The sequence below is a fragment of the Callorhinus ursinus genome, unplaced genomic scaffold, assembly GCF_003265705.2.
Source record: "Callorhinus ursinus isolate GAN/ISIS: 27379988/994484 unplaced genomic scaffold, GSC_fseal_2.0 scaffold13, whole genome shotgun sequence".
Classification (NCBI taxonomy): domain Eukaryota; kingdom Metazoa; phylum Chordata; class Mammalia; order Carnivora; family Otariidae; genus Callorhinus; species Callorhinus ursinus.
In genome coordinates, this window is record NW_027397075.1 from 40,983,408 (window position 1) to 41,000,864 (window position 17,457).

Sequence of the window (17,457 nt, forward strand, 5' to 3'; positions counted from 1 at the left end):
CTCTCGCGAGATCTCAGTGGCGCCCGTCCCTTCGGGTGACTTCTGCCTTTCTGTAGCGCTCCCTCTTGGGATCGGCTAGCTGTGAGGCGCCTCTGCGGCTGCTGAGCGCCCTGCTGGAGGCGTTTGGCGGCTTCCGGCCAATCCACCCCGCTCCCGCGCGAGGGGGCAACCCCAGCTTCACCGGGAACATCGAGCCCAAATCAACCAGGAGTTACACTCAAAGTCTTCCCCCGTCTTTCCACTCCACCCGATTTCTCTCTTCCTTTTTCCACTCCCCCACTCTTCCCTACCGGAAACACTGCCCCTTCCTCCTACAGTTCCGCCCGCCAGTCCCTCAACGCTAGTCTTCCCTCGAGCCCCAGAGAGTGACGCTAAGGACCCCCTCCCCCTTTCTGGGGCCCCTCCTCCTGCACGCCTGGAGACTGTTGAAGGGGATGGGGTGGAGCCCAGAGAGGAAGAGAAAGGAAACCAATCGGATTGGATAAGCAGCTGCCATGGCAACTGGAGGCTGTGGTTGTATTGTCATAGTAACCAATGTGTGCGGACTGGGGGACCCTCCCTTGGCGAATGGATTCCCGGGAAAGTGCCCAGGGTTCCCCCTTGGCTTCCTTTCCGTCTAAAAGTCTCCCCCAGGTTGGGAATCCGAGTGATCTCCTGGGCGGTGAAGTTCATTTCCTCTTCCCTTTCCCCTTCCCGCAACAATGGGGGGACCCCGAGGCATTCACCGTGGCCTTTTCCACCCGCCTGCGGGCGGGAACCACCTCCAGTTTCCTCTCAGTGCGGGGCGTGGAGAGGGCCGGGCCTGCGAGGAAGACGCCGGGCCTGAAGGCTGGCGAGCTGCGGACTGGAGCGTGGAGGGCGAGGCGGCCGGGCGAGGTGGCGGTGCGAAGCTGTGAGGCTGGCGAGGGGTTTCCCCAGGACTGCCTCGGGCTCGGAGAGGCGGGATCCCGCCAGGACGGGGTCCCTGAGGGAGGAGAACGGCACACGACGACCCAGATTCCTCTCCTGCCGGGCAGGGACCTCAGACTTTTCCTGGCGGGTCGACCCCTTACCGAAATCCCCCAACTGCCGCCCACACACGCCCTTGGCGGCGACCGAGCCACCTCCTGCTGCGGGGAGGCCGCCAGAGTGAGTGTGGGAACACATCTTAGGAGACTTGACAAGTGTGGTTTTCCAGCATTTAGAGCCAGGGACGTGGTGAAACGCCCACGACTGCCATCCGTCTCAGAGGCACCCCCCAGTGGGGGTCCCACTTGATTGTTAAAGGCCGACCTCTGAGTTCCTCCCTCTGCAGACTTCTCTGATGGGTCCACAGTGTTTTAGAACTTGTCACTCTGTATCTTTGGGGTCTGAGAGGAAAACGTGTGAAACAGTAGCGACAAGAACCTAGATACTGGCGCGAACTACCTATGAAAGGCACCTAGGAAAAGGATTTTCATTCTTAGAACAAATCTTTTTGAAAGTATTAGGTATATTTCGTGTCAGGTTTGGGGCTAAAAACCAGAAATAAAGAATGGGGTCAATAATACTATGGAGTGTGAGAAGTAGCTGGAGAAATGGTCATTCTCACGGTCTAAAGGACTTGTTTGACATTTTACAAATTATATTTTCAATTTGTATTGTGGCGTCCATTACGTAACAGTACCCAAGTACTTTAGGATGTATAACTTATAACCCACCCCCGGAATGCAGCCCTCTCTAGATAGTTAATGCTGTTTCCATGCTAGGTAAAGAGGCACTTTTCAAGATCCTTCCCTGAGACCACACCTATTAGAAGACTAGACCAATGTCTATTTGGAACATCACGTATACGTTTGGAGGAAACGAAAGTACAGGCTACTCTGAAATAAATCCGAAGAATAGATTATCATTAACGAAACAGAACTTGAACTATGCCCTGCGCCTCCTGTTGCCACAGCCTACTGTGATGTGGTGTGAAGCATGGGGATTGCAGCTGTACAATGCCCCCTGTCATCCCTTGAGGCACCAACGCGCCACCCACTCACGGAAAAGAGAGCCACCTAGTGAAAGATTGTCCTCATCTCTGGTGTAGGTACTTCTTTTCCTTCAACTTTAGAGCCCAAGGATGGAGATTACTACCACATATTACCTAAAATACCCTACATCTCTTTCCTGAAATGTATTCGATCTTTAAAAAAGATTTTAGCCAGTATAAAAAATTTATGTCAGGTAAAATAGTTACTCCCTTAGTAATCATCACAATAACACCTTTTATGTCTGTGGCTTATAGCTCCAATAAACAGTATTTGAGCATATGTCATGATACTCCTGACAAGGGATCTAGGAGAGTATTACTATCTTCTTATTTCAGAAATAAGGAAACTGGGATCAGAAAGATGAATCCTTTTGTTTTTTTTTTTAATAAGCATTTACTAAACATTTATTATATTTCAGGCACTGTCCAGGTTACTGTGGATACCATGATGAAGACCACGTCCCTGTCTTGGAGAAACCCACCTTCTGATAGAGATAGAGAGAGTGGAGAAGTGATAAGAATGCAGTATGGTGGGTACAGTAATTAAGGTAAGAACAAAGTATTTTAGGGACACAGAAATATAAATAACCTTTATATTTTATAGCAGTTTTCCTAAGAATTTTATAGAATTCTTCAATAGCTTTACAATGTCCCTACAAACTAGATAGGATAGTAACATCAATGTCATTCCTGAAAATAACTTTTGAAAATCAATAAAACTCAGAAAACCTGGAATTTACATATTGGTTAATGTACATTTTCCAATCTCACCTCTTTCTACTGCCCCCATCAAGAGTTGTAGAATACAAGCATCCTTATGCAATAACTTTTATTCACTTTTTTCCCCTGCAGATATAAATTACATCTAAACCAAAAGAAATTAATGAGAAACTCTTACTTTGTCTAATCCTACCAGGTTTTTTTTTATTAACAATATAATATATTATTTGTTTCAGGGGTACAAGTCTGTGATTCAACAGTCTTACACAATTCACAGCACTCACCATAGTACATACCCTCCCCAATATCCATCACACAGCCACCCCATCCCTCCCACCCCCCACCACTCCAGTAACCCTCAGTTTGTTTCCTGAGATTAAGAATTCCTCATATCAGTGAGAGCATATGATACTTGTCTTTCTCTGATTGACTTATTTCGCTTAGCATAATACCCAATGGCAAGATTTCATTTTTTGATGGCTGCATAATATTCCATTACACACACACACACACACACACACACACACACACACACCCCACATCATCTTTATCCATTCATCTATTGATGGACATCTAGGCTCTTTCCATAGTTTGGCTATTGTGGACATTGCTGCTGTAAACATTGGGGTGCATGTGCCCCTTCAGAACACTACATTTGTATCTTTGAGGTAAATACCCAGTAGTGCAATTGCTGGGTTGTAGGGTAGCTCTATTTTCAACTTTTTGAGGAACCTCCGTACTGTTTTCCAGAGAGGCTGCACCAGCTTGCATTCCCACCAACAGTGTGGGAGGGTTCCCCTTTCTCTGCATCCTCGCCAACATCTGCCGTTGCCTGACTTGTTAATTTTAGCCATTCTGACTGGTGTGAGGTGGTATCTTATTGAGGTTTTGATTTGTATTTCCCTGATGCCAAGTGATATTGAGCTCTTTTTCATGTGTCTGTCAGCCATTTGGATGTCTTCTTTGCAGAAATGTCTGTTCATGTCTTCTGCCCATGTCTTGATTGGATTGTTTGTTCTTTGGGTATGGAGTTTGATAAGTTCTTTATAGATTTTGGAAACTAGTCCTTTATCTGACAGGTCATTTGCAAATATTTCCCATTCTGTCGGTTTTCTTTTGGTTTTTTTGACTGTTCCCTTTGCTGTGCAAAAGCTTTTTATCTTGATGAAGTCCCAGTAGTTCTTTTTTTTTTTTAAAGATTTTATTTATTTATTCACGAGAGACAGAGGGAGAGAGAGAAGCAGAGGGAGAAACAGGCTCCCAAGGAGCAGGGAGCCCGATGCGGGACTCGATCCCAGGACCCTGGGATCATGACCTGAGCCGAAGGCAGATGCTTAACCATCTGAGCCACCCAGGCGCCCGTCCCAGTAGTTCATTTTTAATCCTACCTGATTTTAAGGGTTTTTTTGTTTGTGCCTAGGTGATTTTGTGGAAAGATCATAAGCTAGCAGACCTGAGTGTGCATTCCAGCTCTGCCCTCCCAGTCTCTAACTAGACTTCAGTTTCTTCCTTGACCAATGTGAAAACATTACCTGTTACAGGATTCCTGTAAACTTTAATGATGATATATGTGACTAAGTATAAATGACATATAACCCTGGCACTTGATAAATGTTAATTTTCTTTTTGTCCTCTTATTCAGTGCTAGAAGATAAATTTCTTTATCCATGACTCTGATCACAGAAAAGAATATAATATCGGGGGGGCACCTGGATGGCTCGGTGGGTTAAGCGTCTGCCTTTGGTTCAGGTCATGGTCCCAGGGTCCTAGGATTGAGCCCCGCATTGGGAGCCTGCTTCCCCCTCTCCCTCTGCCACTCCCCCTGCTTGTGCACTCACACACGCTGTCTCTGTCAAATAAAATCTTTAACAACAACAACAAAAAAAAACAAAAACAAAAAGAATACAATATCAGGATGTTTTGAGTCAGATTCTGGAGAGTTGAAACTTTTAAAAAACTTTTTATCACTAAAAATAGCCTAATATGGGGTACCTCGGTGGCTCAGTTGGTTAGGTATCTGCCTTCGGCTCAGGTCATGATCCTGGAGTCCTGGGATCGAGCCAGGCATTGGGCTCTCTGCTCCCCAGGGAGCCTGCTTCTCCCTCTCTCCCTCATCCTGCTTGTTCTCCCTCTCTCTCTCTCATTCTGTCAAATAAATAAATAAAATCTTAAAAAAAAATTTGCCTAACATAACTGCATTTTGGCCCAAGTGAACAGTGTCCAGTTTTCAACCAGACAGCAACTGCTTGCTGACAAGCTACTCTTAACATTCCTACCAAATTTACCCAGAGCTTTGGTAACCTGATAATTAATACATAGGAAGCCTCCTCCCTTTTTTATGATAACAGACATCTTATCTGACCCATGAAACCATAACAAGCACTAATTTATTTTAATATTTAGCCTACATATTCTGAATGATTCCAGATCATGTACACAATTAGGTATTTACTACATGTGTTTCTATTTTGATGAGTAGAATGTATTCAAGTATACGATGTGTGTGAAGCCAGTCCGTGCTATCTTCAGTACCGCACCTCAGGTCATGGAGCTAGATGATTCAACCAAAAGAATGATTCATTCTCTTCAAATAGTGAGTCAGATACAAATTGACATTTAAACTCAGGTCTCCTGTTGCTCAAGATTGCTTAGGCCGAGGGTCAGCAGCCTTTCTCAAGCAGTTTGCCAAGTATATATTCATTTACTCCTGAGCAGGAGTCACTGAGCCTAAAGAACAGTCAGGAAGCCTTGCAGCCCAAGATCCTAGAGAAGAAACTTGTGGTTTTGGAGGCAGTGAGGTAACAGAGAATGGTAGTCAGAGCTCATTCTCCTTCTCCATTCTCCTAATATTTACTAAGGGAAACCTTGTTAATCTTCAAGAACTTCTCCCAATTCCCAATTAGAAAATACCTCTGGGAAAGAACCACACTTTAAAATCTTATCTGCTAATTTAATGGACACAGACCATCTGGAGAAGACAAGAAAGGCTCATAGGGAAAACTGAAGAGTATTTAAAATAAAAAAAAGAAAATTAAAACGTTAGCCTCTTAACAGTCTATATTGTCCAAGGGCCTTATAACACTGTTCGTGTTCTCTTTGTTACTCCAAGGACAATACTCTGATGCCATCTTGGTGTCCCTGGTGTGAAATCAGTATGTTTCATCTCAAAATCTGTTGTATTATCCAGAAGCTGCCATTTTTTTTCCTTAAAATACCCAATTAAAAGAAAAAAAAATCTTTTAATATTTTAGAGTCTGCACTTTCCTAATTTCTATAGGATAGACTATTTTTGAGAACAGAGAATGTGATACGATATTCTTGGTCATCTGCTCTTCTTCAAAACCCTGGGACACCACATGTGCACACACACACGCGCGGCGCGCGCATGCACATGCACACCTTCCTCTCCCTGTCTTTATTATTTTACCACCTCTATTTGCAATTCAAGTTAAAATATGATATAGATGTAAAGCAAAGAAGCTCAGGATGTAAGTCTGTCACTTCAAGATATACTAAGGATACATACCCAAGGACTGTTCTGCTTTGCTTAACTATTCTAAGGTCTTTTCCAGTCTCAGAAAAATTATATATATCAGAAATCTAGATTGTTTTTTTGAATACAAAAATATATTAAGAAGAATAAAAATTCTTAATATCATTGGATTACTAAATATAAGAGCACATTCCAGAACAAATTAAATAGTAAGTTAATATATTTTTGTATTCTACATTTTAGTCATATTAAGCTTTTTAAAAACTTTTATTTCCTGGCTGAAGTTCTCCATTAGTTTTTCAGTACCCTTAGAATAAAGTTTCCAATCCTTGAGATGACCTATGTGATCTGGTCCTTGCCTGCCTTTTCTCCAACATTTCCTACATCACCACTCTTACCACACTGACCTCCTCTTGGGTCCTTCGGGAGGTAGCCTTCTTTCCTACACAGAGACTTGACACAAGCTGTTCCCTTATTTCTCCCAGACCACTCTTCTCCTTCTCATGTTTTCAAGCCTAAACTTGAACTTCTTTGGAAAAATCATCTCTACCCACCCCCACCCCCAATCAGGCTGGATTAGCTACATCTATTACATATTCCCCCTGTACCCTTCCCTTCTTCATGGCATTTGTCATATTCATTATTCTTTTTGTTCAAGGTCTGTTACCTCCAACTGGCTATAAGCTCTGTAAGGGCAGACACAGGGACTGTTTTGCTCACTCCCCTAATAGGGTGCCTGATACAAGGGGTGCTCAATAAATGCTTGTTGAATCAATCTTAGGGAAAAAAGATAGAAATAAAAAATAGAAAAATAGAAATTTGGACCATGACTTATGTTCCTAACTATGGAACATAAAAGTAATCCCTAAGCAATAAGAAAAGAACTTCACTGGGCCTTCAGCCCATCTGGGGAATTGAAATCTGCTGTGATATTTAATAAGATGAAAGTTTTAATTAAATGACATTTACTTAGGCAATGAGTAAAGAGCATACTTACACAATTATGGATAACTCATCAATTATCTCACAGCAAAGTCTCATACTTCAATGTAGGAAAAAAATCTTCAATATCCAAATCATTTTTATTTAACTTTTATGTTTTCTGATTTGAGAATAGGGAAAGTAGTCAACCCTGTTATTGTGTGGCAAAATAAAAAAACATTGCTGAATGGCAAGAGAGAAAAGAAGCTATTAGCCAGTTGGTAAATAAGAAAGAAAAATTAGATTTAAAAATTCAGAAAGAAAATGGAATCAGAGTATAGAATGGAAAACTCAGTGATCTTTGTATCTCTCACCAGAAAAGTGTCTATAAATTTCTGGCATTATTACTGTTTTTTTTTTTCCTCCTGTAATGGGATAGGGCTAAATAAATTGAGTATAAGTTTGTTAAGGAAAGGGCCACATGCAATTTCACAGTAAATGGTACATTTAAACTGTTTCTGGAGGCAGATTCTCCAAGTTCAGTTAGAGAGTGTATGTATCCTACCTAGCAGTACTGGGCACTTTGTAGGCACTCAACAGGTGGTGCTGCTGTTATTATGCATAGGGGGTGAATCAGAGCTTCACTCACTTAACTTCGTACTCTAATTAACGTAGGTTAGACTTGTTTTTTAAAAAAAACGAACACAAATGTAGAATCACATTTGTAGAGAGAAAAGTACTAGCACACTGCCTCTAAATCATATGACCAGTTGTATCATATGACCAAGTATAAATTGCCAGCAGGGAAAACAGCTTTCATCTACTTACAGAGGATGTCTCAGTTCATTAGCAGTTTTATGTTGGAATGAGATGAGATCCAAGATCTGTCAAAGCTGAAGAGGATAAGGAGGCTCATAAGGAGCAAAACCAACTGCTTGTGCTTTCCCCTGCCCTCTTTCAAACTGACATCTCTGGAAAGGCTCTCTGGCCCACTCTCTCACTCTCTCAACCATTGGCTGTAAGCTTTCTATTGTACACATCCCCCCCCCCCCAAGTGATCCAGTTCTTTGTCCAAGAGAACATGCATCGTTTTAGTTCTTTAACAGTGTTCCTGTGGTGGGATCAAGCCTATAGTGCAGCCAAATATTAGAATGCCAGTATTTCCAAAATGTAGGCAGCAGTGACCTAGATGTACAGGAGGTTATTAGCTGGAGAAAGAAGTCGAAATTAATTTTCTATAAGCCAAATTTTACCATTAAAGCAAAGTAGGAATCTTAGGTAGAGTTATGAGTTTAGGGTCTATGAGGAATGTTCAACTGATGATCAGTTCTTATCTTTCACTGCCCTTTCAAGACAAACCTGAATTTAAACCAGTACTTTACTTCTGGAAACCTTAATCTGGATATATCCTGATACTAAGGCAAAAGCTTGGTACGTTATGGCTCCTCTAGAATTTTAGTATTTAGTTATTTATTCTTTCATTCATTTAATCTTCAAAAACATATTGAGGGTCCTCCTAGGTGGCTCAGTCGCTTAAGCGTCTGCCTTTAGCTCAGGTCATGACCTCAGGGTCCTGGGATCGAGCCCAGTGTCAGGCTCCCTGTTCTGCAGGGTGTCTGCTTCTCCCTCTGCTTCTCCCTCTGCCTGCAGCTCCCCCTGCTTGTGTGCTCTCACTCTCTCTCTCTCTCTTTCTCTCAAATAAGAAAAAAAACAAACAAACACCATATTGAGAATCTTCTGTGTGTTGGATCATATGCCTATCACTGGGGTAGAGATGGTGAACAATACAGTCTTGCTGTCAGAGTTTAAAGGACAATTAAGGAAAGGGGCAGGTATATTACAGAATAATAATCTGTGGTAGAGATCTTTGGAACCATTCTACCATGAGATCAAGTGCAGGCATCCAATCAGATAATCCACTTAAGTGTCTCAGTCAACTACAAAGTCCCTCAGAATGAGATTTTGCAGAGTTTACTGTTTCAAATTCTGTTACTTAGCAGGAAAAGTAATATATACAGTTCACCTGTCCAGAAAAGTGATGGAAAGCTATAGCCAAAAGCATTTTAGACGAAAATATACCTGAAAGATATAAGACTGTGTATATGAAGCATAACTACAAAATAGAATTGCATAGCAAAATGGTCAGAAATACAGTAAAATTCTAATAGCAAGTATTTCTGTGAGGCGAACTATTTATGGGTGGCTTTTATTTCTTGTATTTTTCAACATCTCCCACCAACCAAAGAGTAAAGTAGATTAGATTGAGTGGCTGTTGTTGCAGTTATTGTTAGGAGTTTCATTTTTCATCGTTGTTTTTAAAGAACGACCAAGCTATCCACCACATTACAGGAGTTTAAAAGTAACATTGGAAATTGAAAAAGAGATAGATGAAAGGATAAATGTAATAGCTTCTCGTCCTTGTGATTGGAAAAGAGATCTTATTATCCGCAATTCCTTAGTCATTTCCTAAGCCTCGCCTTAATGTACTATCAGGCGCTGATACTTTCATACAAACAAAAACTGATGGGGGCGGTCGTCTTTGAATGTGTCATCACTGACCCCCTTCGGTAATTTTGGGTCTGGTGGGAACCATCTCTGCCTGAGAAAGATGGAATGCCCTAGATGGAATTCACAAAAGAATCATTTTAAGTAATAAAAATCCAAAATTAAACCTTCACTTAACCCTTCTGCCTTCTTTTACCTTTAGATTACTCTTCTCTTCCCTCCACTTTAGGTCACACCTCTGACCCCTCCCAGTTATATAACCACCGCATTTCCTCATTTCTCTGGAATGTCACCAGTCAGGAATCTCAGCTTTTGTGCTTTTTTTTTTTTTCCCCTCTATTCATGGGTTAGAAAGAAAAAGAGAGGCTGGAAAACTGAATTGAGAAAGAAGCAAGAGTAGGGAAAGAGAAAAAGAAAAAAGAAGACCGTAACGTCTGGAGGAAGAGGAAGAATTGATGGATGAGCAAAGAAGTACACGGCCTAGTGGTAGAAATAGGTCTTAGACACCTTCCTATTAGAATCTACTTTCCATGAGCGATATTAAGAAGAGATTAGATCCGCAGTCTGTCTTAAAAACAGGAAAGGGACTTGGTGACCTCTAGGATATACTTACAGACTCAACAATCTCTCTTCTGAGTGGGACATGACTGGTCTTGCTACCTATAACCAGTGACAGTTGGACATGATTCCATATAATGATCCAAGTCAAGGAGGGTGGTATACACCTTAAGAAATTGTATGTTGTCATTTTAAGGACTGATATTCTCCAAAACAAAAAGTATCATCTGAATTTGGCCTGTCAGTACGAGTTGGAATATCACCCTACTTGAAAACACCATCTAAAACAAAACAATACAGGGGCACCTGGGTGGCATGTGACTCTTGATTTTGGCTTAGGTCGTGATCTCAGGGTCATGAGATGGAGCCCCGCATCAGGCTCTGTGCTCAACATTGAGTCGGCTTGAGATTCTCTCCCTCTCCCTCTGTCCCTCTCCCCCATGAGCACACGCTCTCTCTCTCTCAAATAAATAAAATCTTTTAAAAAATAATAAATTTTAAAATATTAAAATAAATAAAACAAAACAATACAAAACATTAGAGTTCAGACAGTTGTTAAACTACTATATACTCTGCAGAAATTCCTTTTTTACCTCTCAGGGAACTGAGATCACAAGTAACCTTTTTTTTTATTATTCTTTCAAAAACTTTATGTTCCATTGGGCAATATGAATCATATTTTCTTTACTGAAACTATTTTTTTTACCTTGAATCTAATGATTATTTTTTAAATTTTACTACCTAACCTCATCTTTGATTCATTGTATCGCTATGGCTCTAGTGATGTTAATAATGATTGGCTATAAGCATTCCTTAAATGGAAATACAATAACAAAGACTTGGCCACTTACTGGATGTGAGGGAGGGAGGGGGAGAAATCAAGGAGACTCCTAGGTTTCTGCTTGGGAAACTGAGTGGAAATAGAAAACTTAAGAAATCAGCTGGAGAGATGGATGGATGTGAAGATAAGAATTTGTTTTAGACACGTTAAACTTCATTTGTCTGGGGTTGAAAAAGTCTTGTTTATCTGGAGAACTTAGGAGAAATATGAGCCAGTTGTAGATTGGGAGTCATCAGCATGCAAATGGTAATTGAAGTTACTTGAGGGCTTTCAAAAAGCTTCCTACGAAAATGAGAGAGCTAGGAGAGGTTTTGTCTTATCAAGTGGTGAAAGACTTAAGCAAGAAAGGATCCAGGATAGAAAACTATGAGATAAGAGAGGCCAAGCAGACAGGAGCATGGCTTCTGAAGAAATTGGAGAAGATAGATTTTCAGGACACAAGGGCAGAAAGGGGAAATTTCTTTTCTGGTAGAATAATAATGAGATTGTAATTATGGTGTTTGCCTCCCACTACCCTCACCCCTATCTCTTTTATCTCATGCCCCTATAGATTTCAAAGCTTCAGGTTACAAAATCACATAGACTGCAAAGTCCAGGACAAAGCCTGATGATTTAAGACTAAGGCTCTCAGCACCAGAATATATTAAAAAAATTCCTCTAATTGCATACAGAAAATCAGAGAGAAGAACAAAAAACAAGAAGACTTTGTACTCTCCCTCCCACCTGAAACCAGAAGCCCTGAGGAGATTTATAGATACTCTAAATCATTTTCTGGTGTTTGAGAATAGAATAAAAACCTCAATCCCCATTACCATACAAAGCCAAAGAAAGTAGCAAGACTACAATGGCACAGGAAAATAGTTAAAATAGTATTGTGAGCTCATGCTTTGAATTTCTACGTCTTCTCCAAAAACTTCAATCATAAAAACATTTTATCTTAAATTAAAAGACATTTCTGGGTTCATTAACAAGATAATTATCTCTGGACATCAGGATTAAATGATCAACACAACTGGGTTAGTGAGTATAGAGCTGTGGCTCTGAAGTGGGTCTGAAAGCAGGTAGAAGTTGGCTAGGACTTTGAATCCTTCAGAGTAATGGAGAGCAATGGCACCCTATACAGAGTATGCCCCTTTAAGTCAGACAGTGAAACTGGGATTTGGGAAAAGCTGTGACCTGCACCCTGAACTAGAGTTTAAAAAACAAAATGAACAAATGAATAAACATACTACCTGCTGCTAGTGGAAGGCAGAGAAATCAAGACTTGTGCCAGTCTGCCTTATTCTTAAATTATAGCTTAGCTAGATATAGAAATTTATGATGCCAGTTATTTTCCTCTCAATGCTTTGGAGATATTGCCACAGTGGCCTCTGGTATTTGTTGTTATTGATGAAAATTCTGGCATCTAATTGTCATTCTTTTATGGGTAATCTATGTTTTCTCTTTGGTGGCTTTTGAAATTTTCTCTTTATCCTCAATGTTAGGCATCTTCACTATAGTGCATCTAGGTATGAATTTTATTTTCATTGTTTTGTACCTAATATGTGCTTTCATTTCAAGAACTTTAGAAAATTCTGTTTAATCTCCCCAAATATTACTTCCACCATTCTTTTTATTCTCTCTTTCTGACATCGCTAATTAGGTGCATCCTTAATGTATTCTGTCTACATGTTGCTGTGTAACAAATCACTCCAAAACATAGTGGCATGAAACATTAACTATTTTATTATACTTAGAGGTTCTGTATGATAGGAATTCAGGGATAGCTTGACTTGGCTTCATGATATTCAGGGTGTCAGCTGAAAAGATTTGAACAGCTGGTAGTCATGTGAATGACTAGGGTTTTTTGTTTTTGTTTTTGTTTTTGTTTTCACTCCTATGTCTAGGCTACAGTGACAAAGGCTGGACTCTACTGGAACTGTAGGTTGGAGTACCTACACATGACTTCTCTGTGTGGTTTAGGTTTCCTCACATCATAGTAGCCATCTTTCATCTGTGAAAAATGAATATATGTTTATGTTTGTAAACATAGAATATCATGGAAGGATATTTAAGAAATCAGTAATAGTGATTGCCCTTGGAGAAGAAAATGGGATCACTGAGGGACAGAAAAAGGACAGAAACATAGGTCTAATAATTACTCTTTTGTGCTCTTTGCATTTTATATCATGTGAATGCATTACCTATTAAAAATTAAAAACAAAAAATCCCCAGCCATGCAGATAGCCATTTATTTATTCATTAAATGTAAATGTAAATAGACACTCCCCCATGCTTGATGTTACATATGAAACACTGCACCAGCAATTCTAGGACTATTGAAAAGAAATACACCACACGGTCAAGCATGGCTTCTTCATTTTTTTTTTTAAGTAGGCTCCACACCCAGCACAGAGCCTAATGCAGGGTCTGAACTCAGGACTCTGAGATGAAGACCTGAGCTGAGAGCAAGAGTCAGACACTTAACCAACTGAGCCGCCCAGGTGCCCCAGGCAGGACTCCTTCAAGTAGAGCATCATCCTACAGATTGAATCCCCTTCACATAAAGACAAGAAGTGACTCTCAGGTGATACAATCTGTGGATCATTAAGATCCATCTAACTCGGGCGCCTGGGTGGCTCAGTTGGTTGAGCGACTGCCTTCGGCTCAGGTCATGATCCTGGAGTCCCTGGATCGAGTCCCGCATCGGGATCCCCGCTCAGCGGGGAGTCTGCTTCTCCCTCTGACCCTCCCCCCTCTCATGTGCTCTCTCTCTCTCATTCTCTCTGTCTCAAATAAATAAATAAAATCTTTAAAAAAAAAAAAAAAAGATCCATCTAACTCAAAACATTTCCTCCTGCTAACTTGCTCCAGTTCTGAAAACCCCTACCTTGAACTTTCTTATTTAGGGTAAAGGCATATTTTCAGCAAGCCCCTGTTATGCTGCACATATGTAACCTGGCTAACCTGGTAACAAGATGAGTTTGTTCACAGGTTCTCTTTAGCAGAAAATTAACAGGAATAACGTTGGTTTTGGTGGGAGGAAATTAAAAAACTCTGATGCATGCAACCCTACCAAGGATCACACCCTTGAGATTTGCCACATGAGAGTTCCTGCGTAGTAACAGGCATAATGAAAGAACTGAGTATTTGGAAGAAATTGAGAAAAGCATGCAGCTTTATGGAGTGCCAAATACAAACCTCACCTAGTTTTCATGAAACAATGTCTGGCTGTATAATAGGGTGAAGCCCTACTTGGAAATTACAGGAAGGTCAAAAGTCATAGTAATTGAGTATAGGTTGACAATAGACTTATATCCCTCAGTATTTTTTTTAAGCTGTAAGAGTAATATAACCTGTTATAAAATGGTTTCATATACATCATCTACCCCAATATTAATCAATGTATGTCTTGAATAATGCTAGCCTCTTTGGATCTTTATAGATGTTGTTAACATAATGTGTTTCATGATTAAATAAGTTTTAGCAACAGTAGTTTAAGCAGGATTTTTTTCTCTTCATGAGACTTCTCAGAGCCTATAACATGCAAGTATATAGTTCTCCCAAAGAAAAAAAATATTATGCAATGTGCTCAAAATTATCTTCCCACAGAACCCTTTTTTAAAATCATAGCACACGTTATGGACTAATGTTATATAGGACACTTGGGAAGAGCTGATCCTTTCTACTTTTCTCCTGGTCTCTGTTTCTATCCTGCTAATCACCTCATTCTTGTCTAACCTTACCCTCTCCTGAATCATTACACATCCTCCATTATGATGTTCATACTTGGAAAATGGTGATGACATCAAAAGTAATGATGACCTTCATGCAAGGTCTTCCTTACCACTTGTTACCATATCCCTGGCATGAGTACCAGGGATACCCTGCATTTTCTGAAGCAGTTGCAATCTGTAGCAAGACTCAGAGAGATCCGTGCCAAATAGGAGCAGACCTGAATGCAGTATCTCCCTGTCAGTGTAATCCTGTCTTTCCGGTGTCATGATGCTCTCTGTAATCCAGTCTTGCCTTCTCTTAGGCCTCAAAAATTGGGTCTAGGGCTTGGCCTTATGCCTCCCTGAAGCAATAATAGTGGCTTTTCTACCTTTCCATGCTTGATTCTACTAAATTCCAAATTCTTTAAAGGTAAAATTAAATTTCATTAGAGTTAGAAACCAGGCCATTAGAATGCTACCCATCTCTGGCCAACATTACCCTCCAAGGGTAGTAGGGAGCAGTAGATTGTGGCACCACTTATTATGCTTCTCAAGACAGTCTGATTATATATTAGTAAAACCAAACTAGGGCTTACTCCAGCCATAATGTTTGTCTGAACATCTCATCTCCTTCAAAAGAATAATCACAAATCCATCTTTAAAGAGCTTTGAAAGATCATTTATTTTCACTGAAGTCTTGAAGAAGTAGCAAAGTAGTGAATCACACCACATAACTAGAACTTAGTTAAAATCCTTATTTATTTCCTCAAAGCCCCATACCACAAAGCGGCTGCTGTTGGAATAGCCCTTCTTTGCTTTTCAATCACTCCCTCATCTCTCGCTACCCTACTTCCTCTGTCCCCTTCCCCTTCCTTCCATAGCTTCTCCACTGTGAGTAATTTCTTATCTTTTTAAAAAATTAATGTAAATCTCTTTAGCTTCTCCAGTTCTTTCTAGTCCCTTATCACCCTTTTTCCCCATTACTTTCCCCCACTTACCCCATCAACTCAACAAGAAAGCTGGGAGAGAGCAAGTGGAGGGAATAGTCTTACATGTTATACTCTTTCTCTGGTATATACATATATAATATGTAACACATATGTATATCATGTATATAATATGTTATATAATATGTCCAGCAAGGCCTCAGTGTAACAGTCCTTGCCCCTTACAGTCTGTCCTGTAAAATTGTTAGATTAATGCACCAGTCAGGTATTTTTTTCTGAATTCCAATAACTAGTTCTCTTAAAAGTTCATGCCCCCTTTACTCAGTTCCAGAGCATAACAAATGGTGTTCTAAGAAGTTCTCAAAAAATTGTGTAAACTTGTGTAATTGTGTAATTGAGCTGTGTGAGATTGAAACAAATGGACAAAATATCCAGGTATTGGTCATTCATATGAATAAAGCTGCCTATCACCCTCTGCTCAGACGGTCTGAGCTCACACGGGAAGACCCTTTTATGTCTTACTTGTGCTAAGAGAGATAAGGAAACCATTGAGTAGGAACTGGGTCATCTGCCTCCCACTGCTTATCACAGTCATCAGAGCAGATTTCTTAGCTTAGAGTTTCGTGTCTTTTAAATGGATTCCGTGTTCTCTTTTCTTCTCTACAAACCAGGACTTTGCTAATCATCTCACCTTCAAGCAAGTTTATTTTTTGACTTGCATATCTAATCATTTACTGGACAAATACTTCATATATAAACTATGTAAAAACACATATCCAGGCTGAGTTTAAGATTTTAGAATCAGAAGAATTTCAGAGAAACTGAACTTGAAAAAGAATAGAAAATGTCAGCATATACTCCCCAATCCTCCTGCTGCTTGATCTTGGTCAGAGTGAAATCAGGATTCAGTGGTGAAGACCACATCCTGTTACCATGGAAATTATTGTACTGTCACAAATTTAGTACTGTGACTTCATGGTGGAGAGGAACAGATGGTCTGGAAAAGAATGGAGGCCTAGGGTTAGCAAAATTGTTTGGTGAATAAGCCATCTTAGATCCCTTCTGGAAGTAGGTAAGAACATAAATAATAAGCAACAACTACTTCACTGGAGCTTTACAAAAGCCACGAAGCAAGGAGTTTAGCTAGGGTAAAACTACAAAGGTCTTTTCCAATGAGAGAAAAACAAACATTTTACTGTAGGATGAAGCACAGGTAGGAATACAATACAGCTGACAATAAGTCCATACTCCATAGCTACCCCTTCACTCTTCACCAGTCTCTCACCTGATCACTGTTGAAGTAATATCGAGAGCCCTCAGGACCAGCAGTGAAGCCCACATTTGCCACACTTTCACACTGTCCCATTTTTAGGTATTTCTGGCTTTGGTATTGATTTGATTCCTGCATCCCAGGTCATAGACTTCCAAACAACAGCAAGAACACAGGCCTGGGTAGCGGGGCAGTCAGGTTACAGCCTGCTCAGGGGCTGTATATAGCGAGTTCATCTTGCCTGAGTGGTCACAGCCCACATCCAATTCTTGCCCAGCCAGGTTGGCACTCTGGAAACCAGTCTCCACAGATTGGACAATAAAACCAAAGTATCCCAGCAACTCAAAAATTGGCTAAGTTCTAATTTTTAGAACTGTCTGCCTAGTAACTTTCCATCATGATACTGTTCATTTAAAGGGCAATGAAATTTCCCAAGCTTATGAATGCCACTAAAATCACTCATCCTTAAAAACACACTTTATTTAGAGTAGAAGCAATGAGAGATTTCCTA

The 17,457-nt window shown here is 40.5% G+C and overlaps 1 protein-coding gene across 6 annotated transcripts in view; it reads left to right on the forward strand.

Annotated features, from left to right (window-relative positions):
- NMNAT2 (nicotinamide nucleotide adenylyltransferase 2) overlaps nt 1–17,457 on the forward strand; it is a 206,205-nt gene that overhangs the window by 300 nt on the left and 188,448 nt on the right. For 2 of the 6 annotated variants that reach the window (XM_073900143.1, XM_073900138.1), the window contains exons 1-2: nt 1,707–2,049; nt 2,416–2,544. The gene's annotated coding sequence lies outside the window, so the exon portion shown is untranslated. The other 4 variants (XM_073900142.1, XM_073900140.1, XM_073900141.1 and 1 more) reach the window with 4 other exon arrangements.